The 18762-nt window shown below is 42.7% G+C and overlaps 1 protein-coding gene and 1 long non-coding RNA gene across 5 annotated transcripts in view; one reads left to right on the top strand and one right to left on the bottom strand.

Moving 5' to 3' along the window:
- The window catches only part of LOC131130811 (potassium voltage-gated channel subfamily D member 2-like), a 55357-nt gene that overhangs the window by 6590 nt on the left and 30005 nt on the right, over positions 1–18762 (top strand). The window lies entirely within an intron of this gene.
- The window catches only part of LOC131130812 (uncharacterized), a 96728-nt gene that overhangs the window by 50644 nt on the left and 27322 nt on the right, over positions 1–18762 (bottom strand). The window contains exon 2 of the long non-coding RNA XR_009130089.1: positions 1897–1984. This is a non-coding gene — a long non-coding RNA (uncharacterized LOC131130812). The remainder of the gene's footprint in view (positions 1–1896; positions 1985–18762) is intronic.

Here is an 18762-nt window from a genome sequence, read left to right as displayed (position 1 = left end):
CATATACTTTCAATTTCCCTGACTCACACCCCGTGGAAGTTAAGACAGTGGCATGCATTCTCTTCCCCCTGCTGATGGCCCATTGATTGTGCTTAAGCAGACGTGCAGACGTTGGGAGAGCAGGGGTTTCTGTTCGGAGGCACTTGGCAGGCAGCCTAGATGAAAAGGACCAGCGGAGAATCAATAGCGCTGTGCAGCTGCGTGTCACGCCTCCGTGTCTACCGCTCCGAGCCACCAAACACCGGACAACACCCTCTTATCCTCCTTATTTACTGAGCATAATGTGGGGCAAAGAGGAATCCTAGCTTTTTTTTTGTCAATTTGAATATATCAATTCAAGTCTTTCCGCCTGTGCTTCGGCAAAGACCTTTGAACTGTGAGCTTTTACGGCTTCAGAGGCAGAAAAAGATCCCGATATATAAAATTCATGGTGGGCTTTTATATATGACAGTGGAATCAGATGTTGCAGTGTTTGCTTGTTTTTCTCTTCATGGTCCACACAGTCTCGGTGAATTAGCTGCAGAGGGAGTTTTTGGTGCCTCGGATCTTTTAAGTGATTTAAGGTGTAATGGAGTGCACTGCTGAGAGCAGCTGTGAAAACAGCGGAAATCAAGCGCAACCCACCAGGGAGGAGGAGCGGGGAGAACTGGCTGTAGTCTGGCGTGGAAACACTCACGGACACACACACACAAGTACTTTTAAAAGTCGACATGTACACTTTGCTCTCGTTCTCAATACAACTTTATCAGCTGCTCCCTCCGGAAGTTGCAGTAGACGGTAAGGAATTGAAATTGCATCGTGTAGCATGCGACATTTGAAGTAATAAAGAAATAGTCTTGTTCATAATTAAAATATATAGTGTATACAGCAGGGGTGCTCACACTTTTTCAGCATGCAAGCTACTTTTAAAATGACCGAGTCAAAATGATCTACCCACTACAAAAATGCAAAACATCTATTTATTTTCAAATGTATTGAGGATTATTTGTACGTACAATGTATGTTGATGTACCTTACATAACAAAATGAGCCAATATTGCAAAACACACATAATTAACTATTAAAATTTTTTGTAATTACCTGAGTTTACTTTGATGACTTGCACTGAATTGAACCAGCCAGGGATGCATAGTCCGGACAGTAGCTGCTGATAGCCAGCCTCAAGCACACTTCCAAATGTTTATCAGTCATGGATAATATCCGTATCATAATATCCGTATAATATTCCATATCCGTATGGAAGTGATATGTTTTTTGCCTTTTTACTTGGTCCAGTTTTTGCCTTTTTACTTGGTCCAGCTCCTTCACTCATTTTAGTGACCATAAACTTTAGCGAGGGCTTAAAATCTCGCAATTCGCCGACTAGCTTAGCACTTTGCATCGTTGTTTACGCATGAGCGGTGACCTAAAGGTCAAAATTCAGTTGTCATCTGACTGGTTGTCCTGTATGTCAATCAAGTAACGAGGATGGATGATAGGCTGACATCGTAAGTTCTGCTGCACTTAGAGACGTCGTTTGATTTGATTGGTCGCCCGAAGGGCAACATTCAGTTGTCATCTGAATGGCTGCCCTGTATATCAATCAAGTGACGGCATTGATGCTGGGATATTTTTTTAATGTCACGCCGCGATCGACCAGCGATCGACCAGTACCACCTCCGCGATCGACCGGTAGCTCGCGATCGACTTAATGAGCACCCCTGGTATACAGTATAGAATTATTTCAGAGTAGTGCCTACAAATGCATGGGGCACTTCTGTTTAAATATTGTTGTTGTAACAGGTAGCATTTAGAAGTTTATAAGCTGTGTAATGTTTATGGAGCTCCAGGCTATTTTTGTTTACTGGAAGAGGAGGCAAAATGGAAGTTTTGATGGTAAAGGTTGCCAACACCTACCCTGGATGGATTAGGTCTCTCAGCTGGCCTGTGAACACCTTGGTGTCTGCCTGATGGAACTGGAAGAGGTGGCCAGTTTCCTGCGATCCTGTGGATGGATGGATATTGTAAATCAATAAAACTGGGAAAAGTCTTCACATGCCCAACACCAATATCATAAGTCACGTTTACATGAGGAGTTTTTCTCTTTCCGAATGACCTTTTCGAATGTGTACATGGAAGGGAATATTCCAATCGCGTGTCTACATGCGCCGCTATAATCAACCAGAATAGTCAATGGTGCATGCGCAGTAAAGCGTAAACACCAACATCATGTGATACCGACTTCCTTGAGTTTTTCTTTCTTTGTTGGAATAACTCCGTATTGCCAGTTTTTCGTTTGTCCAGTCTTGAAATGTAGTTTGAATCAACAACAAACTTTCCGCAGCAGTCCAGTGCCGATTGCTCGCCTCCATTTTTTTTAAAATCGAAGAACGTCTCGAGCTGTGTGTTACATATCTCATATCATATCTCAGCATTCGCTGAAAGAACGCACCCGGGAACAGGAAAAGATAAAGTTCAATCTTGCTAATATTTTATAATTAAGCTCGGCACATATATATTTTCTTTTTAAATAAAACTGGACTTGTGAATGGCGTATAGAAGGGTTTAGATCAGGGGTCTCAAACATGCGGACCCAGAGGACACTAGTTTGAGGCCCCCGCCTTGATATGAAAGTTTAATGTTAGTGCGGCCCGCGCAAGTTTAATATGGATGCTGTATGGTATCATGTACCCAGAAAAAATTATTACATTTGATTAATGTTCATGTTAAAGGTTAAATAACTGTTAATAGTTATCCTCCCTATCCGTGTGGAAGTGGTAAGTTTTTGGCTATTTAAGTTTAAAGGCAATAACTTGAAGGCTACCGTTTAGGTCGCTAGCGCTCTAGTTTGCGAGTTAGCATGTGTCTCAAGACCCTGCAGTTGCGCAATATGTTGTAAATAAAAAAAGAGTATAAATGTGACTATAGTCGTGTTTTGTCATGTCTACGGGGCTCTAATAATGCTTTGTTAATTTTAATCTGAAAAAAATAATTTGTCTACCCACCAACTATATGTGGTTTCTTAAGTTTTTATTATTTGCCATTTTATTATTACTATATGTATTACTGATTGATTGATTTTCTTTATTTTTGATGTTATTTTGTGTAGAAAAATAAAAATGAAGATATTAGAGAACAGTGGAATGTTTTATCAGAGCTTTTCTTGTAGAAAATCGGAACCACAGCAAAGTTTATTCATTTTTCTGTTTTTAATAAATGCGTTTTTTTGTGTTTTTTTGGAAAACCTGATGCGGCCCAGCCTCACCCACACCCTAGCTCCAGTGGCCCCCAGGTAAATTGAGTTTGAGACCCCTGGTTTAGATTCGGTTCCACAGATGGCACACGAAAGCTGCTTGCCAACCGCCAATAAACAACAGAAGAAGAAAAACACCACAAAGAAGAACACAGTCTTACAACTTTCCGTTTGAGCGGGTGCAAGATACCTCAATTGGATTGGGGAAAGGAATATTCTACCCCTGTAAATCCGATTATATATTCATTCGGATTGGCATTGAGCAAATAACCCAATGGAGTTGGAATATTTGGGTTCATGTATACATGGCTATAGAGATGTATGATCATAGTCCCTTTGGTTGTTGCATTTACAATATGCAGCAAAGACACACTACACTGTATGTTGCACAGTCACTCCACGCAATTTATCGCCCTCCGGTTTGTCTGCGCTGCAGCTCCACCCACCAAATATGACTGGAAAGGCTTGATGAGTGTGCCATATAAAGCTCTTGGAGCAGGATTTATATGACGGCAAAGGCAAGGTCAACAGACAAGAGGGTCACTGTAGGGCCCATAAAGTCTTACCATTATCATGCACGCTCGTTTGACACCACGACCCTTGCTGTAATCACGGCCTACATGCAAACGTCACGGCTCGCTGTACCGAGAGCGAGATATAAAATGAAATGTACATGAAATTTTCTTGGGGGGACTCTTACACTATCTGCACCCAGGAGATAACAAATGTATTTTTGATGTGATGGCAATCATGAGTTGCAGGTTATGATGAAAATTTTTACTTTTTTTTCCTTCTCCAGTGAGATATTTAGTGGTTTTGATTATACACTCCAATGGGTGTCATTTTAGTCTTCAGTAGAATACATTAAACCACTTGGCATTGTATATGTTATGCGCATTATGAAAATGAGCGAGCCATTACGGGCAATCCCGTGTACGACTGCGTGAAGCACAAGTAGCTAGTGTGAGCCGCGTAGGCCGCCATTAGCTCCCAGCCTCCCAGCAGGTGCTTTATTGGGCACGAGAGGTGACGCTAATATCAGGCGGGTATAATGGACCTAAAGTGACAGGTGACTTAATGAGACGAGCCTAGTGGTGAAATGTGCTCGGCAAGAGCTTGGTTCTGCAAATCATCGTGAAATGGTGGAGGGGGAGTAGAGTTGAGAGAAGCCATCCGAGATGAAGATTATTAAAAAAAAAAGAAGAGGTTTAAGTCCATGTTTTGCTGAACTGAATATATGCAAGGCTGATTTGTCTTCCAATTTGCTGCAACAGACAAAGTGAAAGTAAGAATAACAAAACAATAGGCACTTTAAGGGTGGCACGGTGGTCTAGTGGTTAGCACACAGACCTCACAGCTAGGAGACCAGGGTTCAATTCCACCCTCGGGCATCTCTGTGTGGAGTTTGCATGTTCTCCCCGTGCATGTGTGGGTTTTCTCCAGGTACATTCCAAAAACATGCTAGGTTAATTGGCCACTCCAAATTGTCCATAGGTATGAATGTGAGTGTGAATGGTTGTTTGTCTATATGTGCCCTGTGATTGGCTGGCGACCACTACAGAATGCACCCCGCCTCTTGGCCGAAGACAGCTGGGTTAAACTCCAGCATACCCGCGACCCTCCTGAGGATAAGCGGTATAGAAAATACTAGATGGACGGAGAGGCTCATGTGTAGTTTTTTTTTCCCAGATGAGAAAACTGGATCGGGTGGATATGTTTGAGGTGGGCTAGTTGGTTTTGTGGGCTGCACCCTCGGTCATCTCTGTGTGGAGTTTGCATGTTCTCCCTGTGCATGCGTGGGTTTTCTCCGGGTACTCCGGTTTCCTCCCACATTCCAAAAACATGCTAGGTTAATTGGTGACTCCAAATTGTCCATAGGTATGAATGTGAGTGTGAATGGTTGTTTGTCTATATGTGCCCTGTGATTGGCTGGCGACCAGTCCAGGGTGTACCCCGCCTCTCGCACAAAGACAGCTGAGATAGGCTCCAGCACCCCCTGCGACCCTTGTGAGGAAAAGCGGTAGAAAATGAATGAATGTTGGTTTTGTAGCACTTTTAAATACTAAATTCAGCATACTGGCTCATTCGTGTTGATGGCCTCATCTTGCGCATTAATAATATGATCATTATTAATATTCCCCCACGGGGGCTGTGTTAGCACGTATCTTATTCCCTCACGTTACCTTGTAACACCACTCTTTTGCTTTGTGTGCATGCTATCAACACCACCTTCCCCCACGACAAAGCGACTACGTGACCAACTTGAGGTTTCACTCTGTTAGTCGTTGAATATACCATTCAACATATTTATAAGTGCAAAGAGGAATTTGAATATATATTTAGGGTGTAATTTGTAATATTCTGAGTTGGATTGAAATGAGTGACTATTATACCATAGTGAGACGTAGCAAGGTCTTTGGCACATTAATATTACATATACTCATTTTCTATTGAATAATACAATGTGTTTGTGGTCACTCACCCCTGAAGTGAAAACTAGATTATGGCAAGCTAGACTGATGTGGGACACTATGTGTGTGTGTGTGTGTGTGTGAGAATGTGTGTGTAGGGACTGTAAAAGCAGCCATGCGTCACTGCGGATGACCAGATTGATAAATAATCTATATGGCAAGGACAGAATGGTTGTCCTTCCATTTGATTCGATTTCTTTCACAACTCATCTTCGGGGGCACTGCCAGTGACACTTGGGTTGGGGGGGGGGGGGGTGGGGGTGGTTAAGTCTAACGTAGTGTGAGTATGTAAAATATACAAATCAGTGTTTTTTTTTTGTTGGTTTTTTTTTTGCCCCTGCTCAGCATTTTCATCCACTTCTTCACGATGGCAAGCAACGTCAAAGATTAATGGAATTTTCTGGAACAAGATTAAAGTAACCTGGAATGAAGGTGGCATTACTGCATTAGGAAATAAGGCGCTGTGTGAGAAAACACGTCACCTCAATTTCGCTGTTGTTAGAAAGCATTTTCTCATCCGGGGCTTCACTTCCATCCAATCTAACAGCTCCAAAAAGCCTGACCCAGCCTGAATGAATGGATGCAAGCCAGATAGATATACAGGTATTGCCTCTGTGAGTGGCTGCCTCCTATCTTCGCCGTTGATGTAAAAGATACTAGACTGAAAGCATGCGGCAAGTGATCAGTGGATCAAATAATACCCAAATGATAAATCCCAGTGTAAAAATCACATATTCTCCTCTTCTAGTGCCGCATGGCGTATCTACATACTCAGCATTTACACAGAGATGAAAATGGCTGGTGTGGTCACGGAGATTAGTATGCAGACGCACATAATGCCTCCTCATCACTTTGTTGGAACGCGCAACGGAATGGCACGTCGATTCCAAGCAGCAACAATCAGTATTGGATCTGTGCAGTCATTATGTTTCCATTGTGGCAAATATGTGACAAAACTATACAAGATATGGAAATGTACTGTAGATGGAAAACATGTCTAGATTTAAAAAAGTTACTTCATGCTCAATGAATCATTCATTCCTCAACAGGAGAATTTCAATTACACACTGATCATGATTATGTGTCTATGTGTGGTCCAAATAAATTGAAAGAAAAACAATAGGTTGATATTGTTATCACTCGCTTGTAACTCCTAATGAGTAGGTACAATTTGCTCCTTTTGAGTATGCTAAAAAAATCCCACAAAATACACTCAAAATTACTTATAACACAGTTAAAGTATGATTCAAAAGTTCTGCTACTATTAAAGAGATTATAAGTAAATAGATTTTCAGACATGTAGTATGTCCTGGCACTTATGCTTCTGTGAATAAAATGCAGTAAAAATGGTCACATATCAGACATTAATCATGACTCATTGATTTGAAAGCAGTGATTATTCAGATTAAATACTAACAATTTTCATAATAGGGAACATTTAAACATTTTAAATACAGTAAAGTGTCGTACAACACTTAAAGATTTATATTTCTGGTAATAAAGCTGACTAATATATGTCTAACCAATGTATGTATGACAGCAAGATATTTGAGGAACATATCAAGAAGTTGTTGAGAGCTTAGCGGTTGCAGTATATTGTTTCTTGAAGTATTTTTGCACTTGGTGCAAATTGTGTGGATTCCAGTCATTGTTTAAGAAGTGTGTTACACTTCCGCGGAGGACTTCACCGCAAGGTCAGAAAACTAATTAGCATGCAATGAGCGGGACTAAATTATTGAAATAACTGAGAAATGAATGTGTGAGAAACGCCCCTCGTGGTCACATAATCACAATGGAAAATAGTCCGAGTAATAAATTGTGGCATTAAACATGTGGAAAGTCACCGGCCTTGCACTTGTTACTTTTGTGTAATTGTGCCGCTAATGAGCATACAATGTGCTAGCTGTGGCGTATGCACTCGCAACATTTTTAATGTACCTCAAGGCCTGTCTGATCATTACAACCGCTCCCTGCCGTGGCATGCAATAATGGCTGCTAGGGGGGAGTTTTTTATTTTAGAAGTCACTGTGGCAAACATTGAACTAGCATTCATTAGATTGCGCCTCCTGAAGCCTTTGAAGAGCGATTTGCAGCACAGACGCCGGAGCAAGAATCCAGCCGAAGGTGATGACAGTCCCAAAGTCATCACCGGGAGGGGGTCCGGTCTTTGTGGCGATTACTTTTCTCAGGCGCATGGGATAGCATAGCAAACACAATATGTTGAAACATTTCCAGCCTTTATAATGCCAGAGCGTGAGCATTCCTCCCCCCTGACAGTCGCCTCTTTATCACAAAAAAAAAGCCTCTCAGCTAACAGGCAAATGTCTGTGGTCAGTAAAGGTTGGTGTGATGTGTGCAGTAAACAAGAAAATAGGCTACTTTGGCCTCATTTGAGGTGGGGGGGGACTGGATTATTGGTACAATCTTCAACAAACAGTGCTATACAAAGCCAGAACAGAATTTACAACACTGTGTAAACGTCTAACACCACTTACTTTGTTGTCTTCATGACCTTTTTCACAGACAGTAAAACAGTAAATGGGAGGACACATTACAGTTACAAAGACGTAACAAAAAACGCAATGCAGATTTCCATAAATTATATACATTCCAGAATAACAATAACAGCAGTTATTTGTTGGGCATTCTCCATGAACCAGGACATAGCCAGCGAACTATTAAAAAACAAAGAAGTACCCCGTTTGGAGGACACAAACTACAGAGGGGAGGCCTTTGTTGAATGGAACGGCCTATTGAATATTTCCGTTCCTTAGCCTGACCCCTAAAGGGGGAGTTCCATCCTGACGTCCATGCTCCTATGTACTGGCTATGTGCAAAATTAGGGAAAATCACAAGAGACACGTACATACGTGGCCCATGCGGCTTTTCAACCGCTTTTTCCTCACAAGAGTCGTGGGGTGCTGGAGCCTATCCCAGCTGTCTTTGGGCGAGAGGCGGGGTCAAAACAAAATTGGAACACAAATTATTTTCTGCGTGCATTCAAACTTCCACGCAGCCTGGTCGCAAGGGCAAGGCAGGGGAGGTGTGTGTGTGCGAAGTTCAAGTTTGCAAGTACATTGTGTACATTGACTACTGCTCCTCATTCAGCAGTCAATTCAACACAATAAACATGGGCATATTTCATACATAGTTGCTAATGGTGTTGATCATGATTACAGCATTTAAATTCAAAACTCTTATTGAAATTTTTTTTTTTCTTAATAATTTTTGGGTGGGGGCTGCACGGTGGTCGAGTGGTTAGCGCACAGACCTCACAGCTAGGAGACCCGAGTTCAATCCCACCCTCGGCCATCTCTGTGTGGAGTTTGCATGTTCTCTCCGTGCTAGGTTAATTGGTGACTCCAAATTGTCCATAGGTATGAATGTGAGTGTGAATGGTTGTTTGTCTATATGTGCCCTGTGATTGGCTGGCGACCAGTCCAGGGTGTACCCTGCCTCTCGCCCGAAGACAGCTGGGATAGGCTCCAGCACCCCTCTGTGACCCTCGTGAGGATAAGCGGTAGAAAATGAATGAATGAATTAATGAATTTTTGGGTAGGGGCTGCATGGCGGTCGAGTGGTTAGCGCGCAGACCTCACAGCTAGGAGACCCGAGTTCAATCCCACCCTCGGCTATCTCTGTGTGGAGTTTGCATGTTCTCCCCGTGCATGCGTGGGTTTTCTCCGGGTACTCCGGTTTCCTCCCACATTCCAAAAACATGCTAGGTTAATTGGCCACTCCAAATTGTCCATAGGTATGAATGTGAGTGTGAATGGTTGTTTGTCTATATGTGCCCTGTGATTGGCTGGCGACCAGTCCAGGGTGTACCCCGCCTCTCGCCCGAAGACAGCTGGGATAGGCTCCAGCACCCCCCGCGACCCTCATGAGGAAAAGCGGTAGAAAATGAATGAATGAATTTTTGGGTGGAACAGATTATTTTGATTTATGTGTTTTCCAATGGAAAACTGCCTCGGTTTTCTGACCTTTTTGGGGCAAATTACTCACCAAAACAGGTTGCATCATGGTCGCAATTGATCCTGCAAAAATACGTGAAAGAGGTTTCACTTTTGAAGATTGCATTTGAAAGCCATTCAAATTGGTTCATATATTAAAAGGCAAGACATGAGACCTATTACTGCACCTGCATGCAAATGCTGCAGAGCATAGCGTGTAATGTTCCTCATCACTAACTATCTTTCATGCTCAGAGCGCATCGCAATCAATGTAGACTTTTATGTAACAGATTAACAGAAGCCTCGGCTTGCCATCACCTTCAGAGAGCGCGCTAAAACTTTGATGGTAACACATTAGCCGACTCTTCTTTTTGGTTTACGGCCCCATTCACAACACCTAAAGGAGTCGCTTTGTGGCGCAGACGCGGGTAACATCGCGGCCTCTTTGACGGCTTAAAGGCTCGCTCTTCACCCACTGTTTCACTTTTCCCAGATCCTATGTGGGATCATGTGCCAGTTTGCGGCGCCAGCAGACCACAATAAAAGCACTTTGTGATAAATATCCCGCTTGAATGGGACTGTAAAGGAAGATCAGACTTGCCCGTGCTGGCCACGGTCATTGTTAAGTGTTTACCGCAGGCTCCCATAGATTATTTGTTTCTGTGCGCAACGGCAGAATGATAAGAACCTCTGTCCTCATTTTAGTTTGCCTTTAAAGAGCTTACTCCTGTCTGCCTGGCAGGAAGGTCCTGCTGTGATGAAGGATGTCAGCTTGTCACCCTGACGCATGGCAGCTGTTTCCTGTGTGCCCCAGCTGCTATAAATAGCGAAATACATCACCTAATGTAGGCCATTTGGTCAAACAGACACAAAAAAAGGGTGTCTGCACAGCTCGGGGGTATGCTATTCCCTCTCCACCTCTGACTGATATCTTTTGAACAGGTGTGTCAGTGTCACCGTCACAGTCTCAATGTCCGCCTCCTTTGACCGTGTCCGTATGCCCGCGGTGGATTGATGGCGCAGTAATAGCGATCGTATAGTTACCATTATTTCCTGTCAACGGCAGCCCTTCAGACAACCTCAACTGATGTAATGCAAGTTATTTTATAAATGAAGATGATAAATATTGTGTTAATATTATGCTATCTATCATGCGATAAAGAGAAGCACCAGACCCTTTAATATGCCAACGGTCAACACAAAGATGCCACTTGATGTCCTTGCATTAAACACAATAGAGCTAATGAATGTAACTCTTGGAGTCAAACTATCCAATCACATGCAAAGACAATGAGGAAATCAAATCCAACAAAAATCAACGACCTCCGGCCTTAAAACATTAGCACAGCTGTAAATCAACACTTTACCGCCGCTCTCTTAGCGGATTGAGCGATAAATCTTTGCAGCAGCAAAAATGGTGATGATGCGTTTATTGCACCTAAAACCTTGTAAATTCACATGAGTCACATGACAGGCGCCAGGAAAGTAGATATCAGCATGTGTCTTTTCGTTCTTCTGTTTGTCAGCATGAATTATAGCCACCACCACGGCTTAAGCAGGCAGCGATGCTTTAAGATTTCTGCATAAACACTCTTCTGTGCGTCCAAGCTAATTCCCAACTTTATGGTTGATAATCAAGGAAAGTTCTACGCTGACTCCCTTGATGGCTTCCCGGTTGAATAAGTCATGAAGTTTCGATCAGTTCACAAGTAGTCCGTCTCAGTATGCACCCTGGAAACTAATTATTCATCCCTCCTGAATAATCTGTTTTTAAAAAATGCCACACTTTTGCTTCGTCTGCGGAATAGGCCTGACAATACATTAGCTTCTGTGAAGAGTAATCACAAAACCATGCGTTAGTTGGGTTTTCGCTGCAACAACTCCAAATACTTAGGTCAATAAATATCGACATTGTTTCCATTGGGGACAAGGTAGATTTGATTTATTTACAAAGTCATTATAGAGTACAATAGTTATTGTTTTAAGAGTATTTTATGTACTTTTTGGAGAAATTGTGGAGAAATTAAATGCCCTTGAAAACGGAATTCTCAACACTCTGGACCACCTATGCTTTTGTGGGAACCGTCTATAAAAGTCTATAAAGGCATGCTTGGAGGAGATTGGAAGAATATGAGCGGAGAGAAACTCAGCATTCCACAATAAAAGGAGTTTTCTATCTTCAGTTCCACCTACTTTTATCCATTTTGTGCATATCGATTGCTCCTTCTCGATGTGCGATACCAACATTTCAATAGATCGCCTTGATAGGAGCAATTACAACAAACATGTCAGTCGGATTGAGGCTGAAAAACTAGATGACTACTGCAGAGGACGATGTTTCATCTTTGGGAAAGTTATTATTTCTACGCAGTGGGGAAAATCAGTTGGAAAATTGCAAGACAAATAGGGTAGCATGTTGACAAAAAACAGACACGTAAATAGAGATGGCATAGAAATGAGATGTCGGCTCATATCGGTATCAGTTTTTTATGTTGATAATTATATCGGCATGCAAGTGGCGACATGATGCACACAGCAACAAGTTTCCTATCTCAGTATGTTTGGAATTAATCTTTGGCTTGTGAATATGCAGTTTGTAATGAAAGCGCTGGTTATGCAAGGGGGGAGAGTAAGGCATCTTTCTTTTTCTCTTGTAATCTAATGCTGCGTTCATGTGTGAAATGCTAAATGAGCCCAGTTTTCAATGTCACTGATTATATTAAGGGCTGCACGGCAATCGAGTGGTTAGTACACAGGCCACACAGCTAGGAGACCAGAGTTCAATTCCACCCTCGGCCATCTCTGTGTGGAGTTTGCATGTTCTCCCCGTGCATGCGTGGGTTTTCTCTGGGTAGTTTCCCCCCCACATTCCAAAAAGGTTAATTGGTGACTCCAAATTGTCCATAGGTATGAATGTGAGTGTGAATGGTTGTTTGTCTATATGTGCCTTGTGATTGGCTGGCGACCAGTCCAGGGTGTACCACGCCTCTCGCCTGAAGACAGCTGGGATAGGCTCCAGCACCCCCGCGACCCTTGTGGGGATAAGTGGTAGAAAATGAATTAATGATTTAATAATTATATTAATTAGTCCAGAGTTTCATATTTTGCATGTAAACAAAATAATGGATTTGACTTTATTTAATGCTTTTCAAGGCACGCAAAGCGCTTCACAATGAGTTCAACCCATAATTCATTCACTCCTCAGTCACACAAAGTGATGGCAATCTACATCTGTAGTCAGTCGTCTAACGGAAACATGGCGGCTGCCTCTTTGACCACCTCCAAACATGCATTCACATTCCTACACCAATGGGAGCATCACTGGAGTCACGGTGGGTGAAGTGTCTTACCCACCAACAGTGACTGGTTTCCAGTTTCTGGATGACCTGCTCTACCTCCCGAGCCATTTCTTATACAGATGTTTGTGCCACATAGAAATGTGCAACTTTCCAAATTGGAGGGTGCCAGTACTATTTAGTATTAAAGGAGATTTACAATGCTCATTTTCTAGCCATCAGTTGTGGACTCCTGAAGAACACAAGGACTTCTGGACTACTGCCGAAACCCATTTTCTAATTTTGTCGGTATAGGAGTTGATAATAAATGAATAAACCCTTTGTAGAGCTACTTGAAAAGTGGTAAGGAGCTACTGGTGGCAGTCCCCTGACGTATCACGTATGACTCAAAAGAGTGGTAATGTACTACAGACAACCTTGCTAGTAGACAACACTGCTAGTAGAAATGTGGTCATTACATGTTTTTTGCGGGACAACCTGTGTTTTGGTGGGGGACGAGGCCTACAGTTTGTGCTCATTGTCAGCACACTGTGATGTCACAAAGAGCCGGTGTTAGAAAAAACACTGAAACCAAGCGGTCAGAGTCATCCTTCATTATCTGAAACATTCAAACAAATACAATATTGAAACAACCCTTATAGGTCAGAAAAGGTCCACTTTAAGACTAACCAGTCTTAGTGGTTTATAGTAGGAGAACATGTTATTTTAGTTGAGACAAAATGTTTCAAATGAATGCACGTTACAGTATTTGTCTTATTTCTCTCAAACAGTGTTTTATGTGACCTGACATTAGTTTGAGGGAAGAGCTGCTGCCTATATCTGTTGATATCAGTATCGGAAATGAAATGTGAGACAATATCGGTATATTGGGCTACATGTGAACTTATAGTGTGCATTTTGCAGTGCAGTAAATCATTCATTCACTCTTTTTCTACCGCTTATCCTCACGAGGGTCACGGGGGTGCTGGAGCCTATCCCAGCTGTCTTCGGGCGAGAGGCGGGGTACACCCTGGACTGGTCGCCAGCCAATCACAAGGCACATATACGGAGACAAAAACCATTCACACTCACATTCATACCTATGGACAATTTGGAGTCACCAATTAACCTAGCATGTTTTTGGAATGTGGGAGGAAACCGGAGTACCAGGAAAACCCACGCATGCACGGGGAGAACATGCAAACTCCACACAGAGATGGCCGAGGATGGTGCAGTAAATCAGATACCTTTCAAAATAGGTTGGGGATCTTTCAATGGAGTTCACTGATTTAAAGAACAGTACTTTACTTAAACAGACAATAATTCATCATCTATATTTAGAAAGATAGTACGGTAACTATTTAGACTCTTTGTCAATAGGTGTCATTGAAGCAAGCGTTCAGTTTCCACTGTGATTTTCCCACTTCTGTTCATCTCCAGTGTGCCGCAGCGGCTTAAGGACTATTTTCTATGTGGGGATTTTTTAAGGTATTAGTGGAAAACCATAAACAGATGATTATTATTTGGATTTTTCCCCTCAGCCAATTGTCCCTAATCCCTGCGGATGAGCTTAAAGAGTTATATTTCTACCTTGTGTGGCCTTTTTTTCCGCGGACACAGACAAATGGAATGTGTCTCGTTTGGAGCAAATCTCACATTGGAGCTAAAAGAGAAGAAAGGGAGTCGAGCCGAGGAGAAAAGCCAGCGAGACATTAGCATTAATAAAAGTGGACGTGGCAATCAATTTCACAGCCGGCTTTGTCTCATTCACTTGCACGTACAGACGTGTTCTTGTATGCGTGGAAGTGCACGTGACATCATTTAAATTGCTGGTGGATCTGCTGGTCACATTCAGCGTGGCATTTGATCTTTTGGTCATTGCCGTTCTCTGGAGATCCTGGAGGAATGGTGGCCGACATTTCCTCCTTAACGCCACATGCAATTACCTCCAAAAGTGCCCATGTCTAGATGCAAAATCAATCTCCTATGGACTTACGCCCCAAGTTTAGTCTCGTTGTAATTTTGTGACGACATCTGCTTGTGAGTAAACAAGCTGCGGCGTCGTTGTCGCAGCACACGTCGCCTTTTCTAAGAAACTGCATCCATCAAAGTTAATGGGCTGTAATCATCACCACAAATACACTGTCGCACATTCCACTGCTCGCTCCCGAGTGTTCAACTCCCAGTCAATGGGATGTAAAGAGTGACAAGCACAAAGAACACAATTTCCCATATCATTAACAGCTCGGAGCAAAAATTGGATGAGATCCTGACAGTTGGAAAATGGCATCTGTTTTTTCCCCCACGTCTTTGGGGACCGCAGAGATATTTATTAAAGCCCCTCGCAACAATCAGTCAATACTGAGGATATTTAGACTCAGGCACCTGTCACCAATGTCATCCTGTGAAATCTGCTACAGGGTCCATTCATTGTTCTAATAGTTGTGATGGAAAAATGTATTCATTCATTCATTCATTTTGTACCACTTTTTCCTCACGAGGGTCGCGGAGGTGCTGGAGCCTATCCCAGCTGTCTTGGGGCGAGAGGCGGGGTACACCCTGGACTGGTCGCCAGCCAATCACAGGGGACATATAGACAAACAACCATTCACACTCACATTCATACCTATGGACAATTTGGAGTCGCCAATTAACCTAGCATGTTTTTGGAATGTGGGAGGAAACCGGAGTACCCGGAGAAAACCCACGCATGCACGGGAAGAACATGCAAACTCCACACAGAGTTGGCCGAGGGTGGAATTGAACCCTGGTCTTCTAGCTGTGAGGTCTGCGCGCTAACCACTCGACCACCGTGCCTGGAAAAATTTATATTTATACAGTAAACCTCGGATATATCGGATTCAATTGTTCCCACTGGTTTTGTCCGATATAAGCGAAATCCGTTATATACGTATACCGGAAAATGTCCGTTTTACGCATATATCGGATTTATATCCGGTATATGCGTAAATCCGATTTTATCGGTTATAAAAAGGCACTTCCTTGACTATGTTTCCAATGTACCTGGACGCGCAGGCAACGCTGCAAATGCTGCAAATGACGTCGTATAGCGGCCTGTCACGATTCGGCGAATCGGAGCGCCACGATGCGGCCATCCGATATATGCGAGGGAAATTTAATGGAAATGCATTGGAACAGGACTGAAGATTTTGTCCGAAATAGGCGAAATCCGTTATAAAAAATCCGATATATGCAATGAATTTTTATTGGAAATGCATTACAGAAAAATCGGTTCTTTTTTATCTGTCCGTTGTGAGCGAATTTCCAATATATCAGAGTCCGATATATCCGAGGTTTACTGTATTTATATTTCTGGCAGGAGGCTGCGGTCCATCAGGACCAAAACCTCACGCCACAAGAACAGTTTCTTCCCGTCTGCTGTCAGCCTCATCAACAAGGCCCGGAACCCCACCTGATACTCTTCACACCCCACGTCTGCCTCATTCTGCCACTTTGACACTTTCATTATATGCGTTACATTAACGCCCAGTTTGGACTTTTAGGAAAAACAATCAGACTGCAAATCCGGAATAACAACAAAAAACAGACTGTGTACATATATTTATACTGTTATTCTGTATATTTTGTATTTTTCATTCTTTTTTAATAGATGTGTCTGCACCTACTATACCAAAACAAATTCCTAGTATGTGTTTGATCATACCTGGCAATAAACCTTTTCTGATTCTGATAACATAGGTTACACATTGTGTGAATTACTTTACGGCCTTTTGTAGAGCTTCAACATTTGCATGCGAGCACATTTAGATATGCCTTTATTCGTCCCTCAGTGGGGAAATTTGTAACATCCTGCTGTCCCTTCAAGGATGGTGGCACAGCAGGAGGCTATCTGTAACCTGGGGTTAGGGGCAGTGTCGGAGGAGGTCATTCTTTGATCAAAGCTCAACAAGGGACAGGGGATATCAAGAGGTTCCACCAAATGGTTGACCCTTAGGAGGTTACCTCGCATGGGTGCGACAAACCGTGCCAGAAGAAGGGGTGTGTAGGCTAACCCCCATCGGGGGAGTGACAAGAATGTCTCCTTTCTCTTGTAATGTAATTCATTTGCATGCTATGGAGTTATAAAAGTTCCCGCCAAGAGACCACTCTTGGCCAGACACTTACAGACCGCCATGCATACTGTGTGTTGTCTGACCCCTTTGTTTTGCAAAGGTAATAAAAAACTGCCAGAGTTATGTATTTATTTCAGGCATTCTCTATCCTACTTAGGATGATAGAATTTTTTTCCATAACATAGTCAATGGAGGTTGCTTCATGCCAGGGTTCAGCATGCACTGTGAATGTGACTTATTCACAGCACAACGACCTCTGGTTCAGCGCCATGGCAGCGCTCCAAGTAGACCGTCCCTGATCTATGAGTGTTTCATTGAATGTTTTAGCCACAGCATTCCCAAAAGACAATTAGTAGACCCCAAATTAGAATGAACAAATTGGAGGCGAATAATCTAGTCTGCTTTTCCCCCCGTGGAGAGACATCTAGTCTTGGAGAGAAGGTACAAAACCAACATCGCCTTTCTGTCAGAAGAGAAACATTAACGACAAAAGAGAAGTAAAAGCTCACGAGCGGGTGTAAGGGAGGGAAGCCTATGATTTGATTTGTTAACGCGACACAGTCAAAGAAGTAGGCGTTGAATTTGATTCAGCTCCCTCCAACTTCACATCTACAGTATGTATAAATATCTCCTTCTGTTGTCTGATTCTTCAAGGGCAGACGTCCCACAAAGCAATTGCCTTGCTATCAGCCAAGACCAAAAAAAGGACAAGAAATGAAAAAAGTGCTTAAATATAGCAAGCCCCCAGGGATAGTGTGAGGGAGGGAGGTGCTGTAGTGTGATTAAAATGAATAACCTTCATTCAGTCACGATTGTTAACGCTGGATTCAAATCCGAAGCCAAAGCAGTGCCTTTACTCTGCCATTCTTTAGGCAGCATTTACATTATTATTCATCAGGAGTCCTGTCCTCTGCAGCTGAGAAGATGCCTGAGTTATAAATAATCGGGAGTTGTGTCATTAATTACACATACGTTCTCCTTGTGGCCCGGGTCAGCTCGATTCAGGCTTCAAGTATCGTGGTTGTGAAAGCAAAGACAGTAAAGCCACTGACGACTGATATATTGTGTGGCTGCGTGAACAATTTTTTATCAGCAAAATGACCTTTCAGCCATGTTGACGTTCCGCCCACAACCCTGAGTTATTATTCCTCATGTCATGTTTTGATTTGACAAGAGAACTCTCGTGGAATGAAATGGAAAAAGTAATGATGTTCCCTAATGCGTGTGGAGTAAGAAGACAGGGAAATATCAGCCAGAATATGGCAGCAGCTCTTCTCTTTCCCCAGTGATCTGTTCTGCAGCTGCTGGAAGGGTTTCATTTCCTCCCCAGTTCTCCATCCCCCTGATGGAGAACTCTCGCCAGGGTATCCTGACGTTGTCTGCCTGCTGGCATCGACCTGGCTACCGTCCCCGGTTTCTAAGTACATTTTTATGCTTTGCCATTTCTTTTGCCACTTGTGTGGCATCCTCTATTAGAGATGTTGAAATGTCCCTTTGAAGTCGCAGCTCTTTTTTCTACCTTCATGTTTATTTTCAAGACGGAAGAATAAAAGGCTGGATCTTGTCATACGTCTAATTATCGCACAAACCTTTATGGCAATGTCTCGCTGTGCTTTGTGAAATGCACAGACAACTAAATGTGCTGTGTATTTTTACATTAAAGAGACTGTTGAATTTTTCTTGTCAGTTAGGTGAATTAGACAAAAGCATTTCTATCAGACTTTTCAACATTGGTGC

Source organism: Doryrhamphus excisus, chromosome 6, assembly GCF_030265055.1.
Source record: "Doryrhamphus excisus isolate RoL2022-K1 chromosome 6, RoL_Dexc_1.0, whole genome shotgun sequence".
NCBI lineage: Eukaryota > Metazoa > Chordata > Actinopteri > Syngnathiformes > Syngnathidae > Doryrhamphus > Doryrhamphus excisus.
This window is presented reverse-complemented; position numbering and strand designations above follow the sequence as displayed.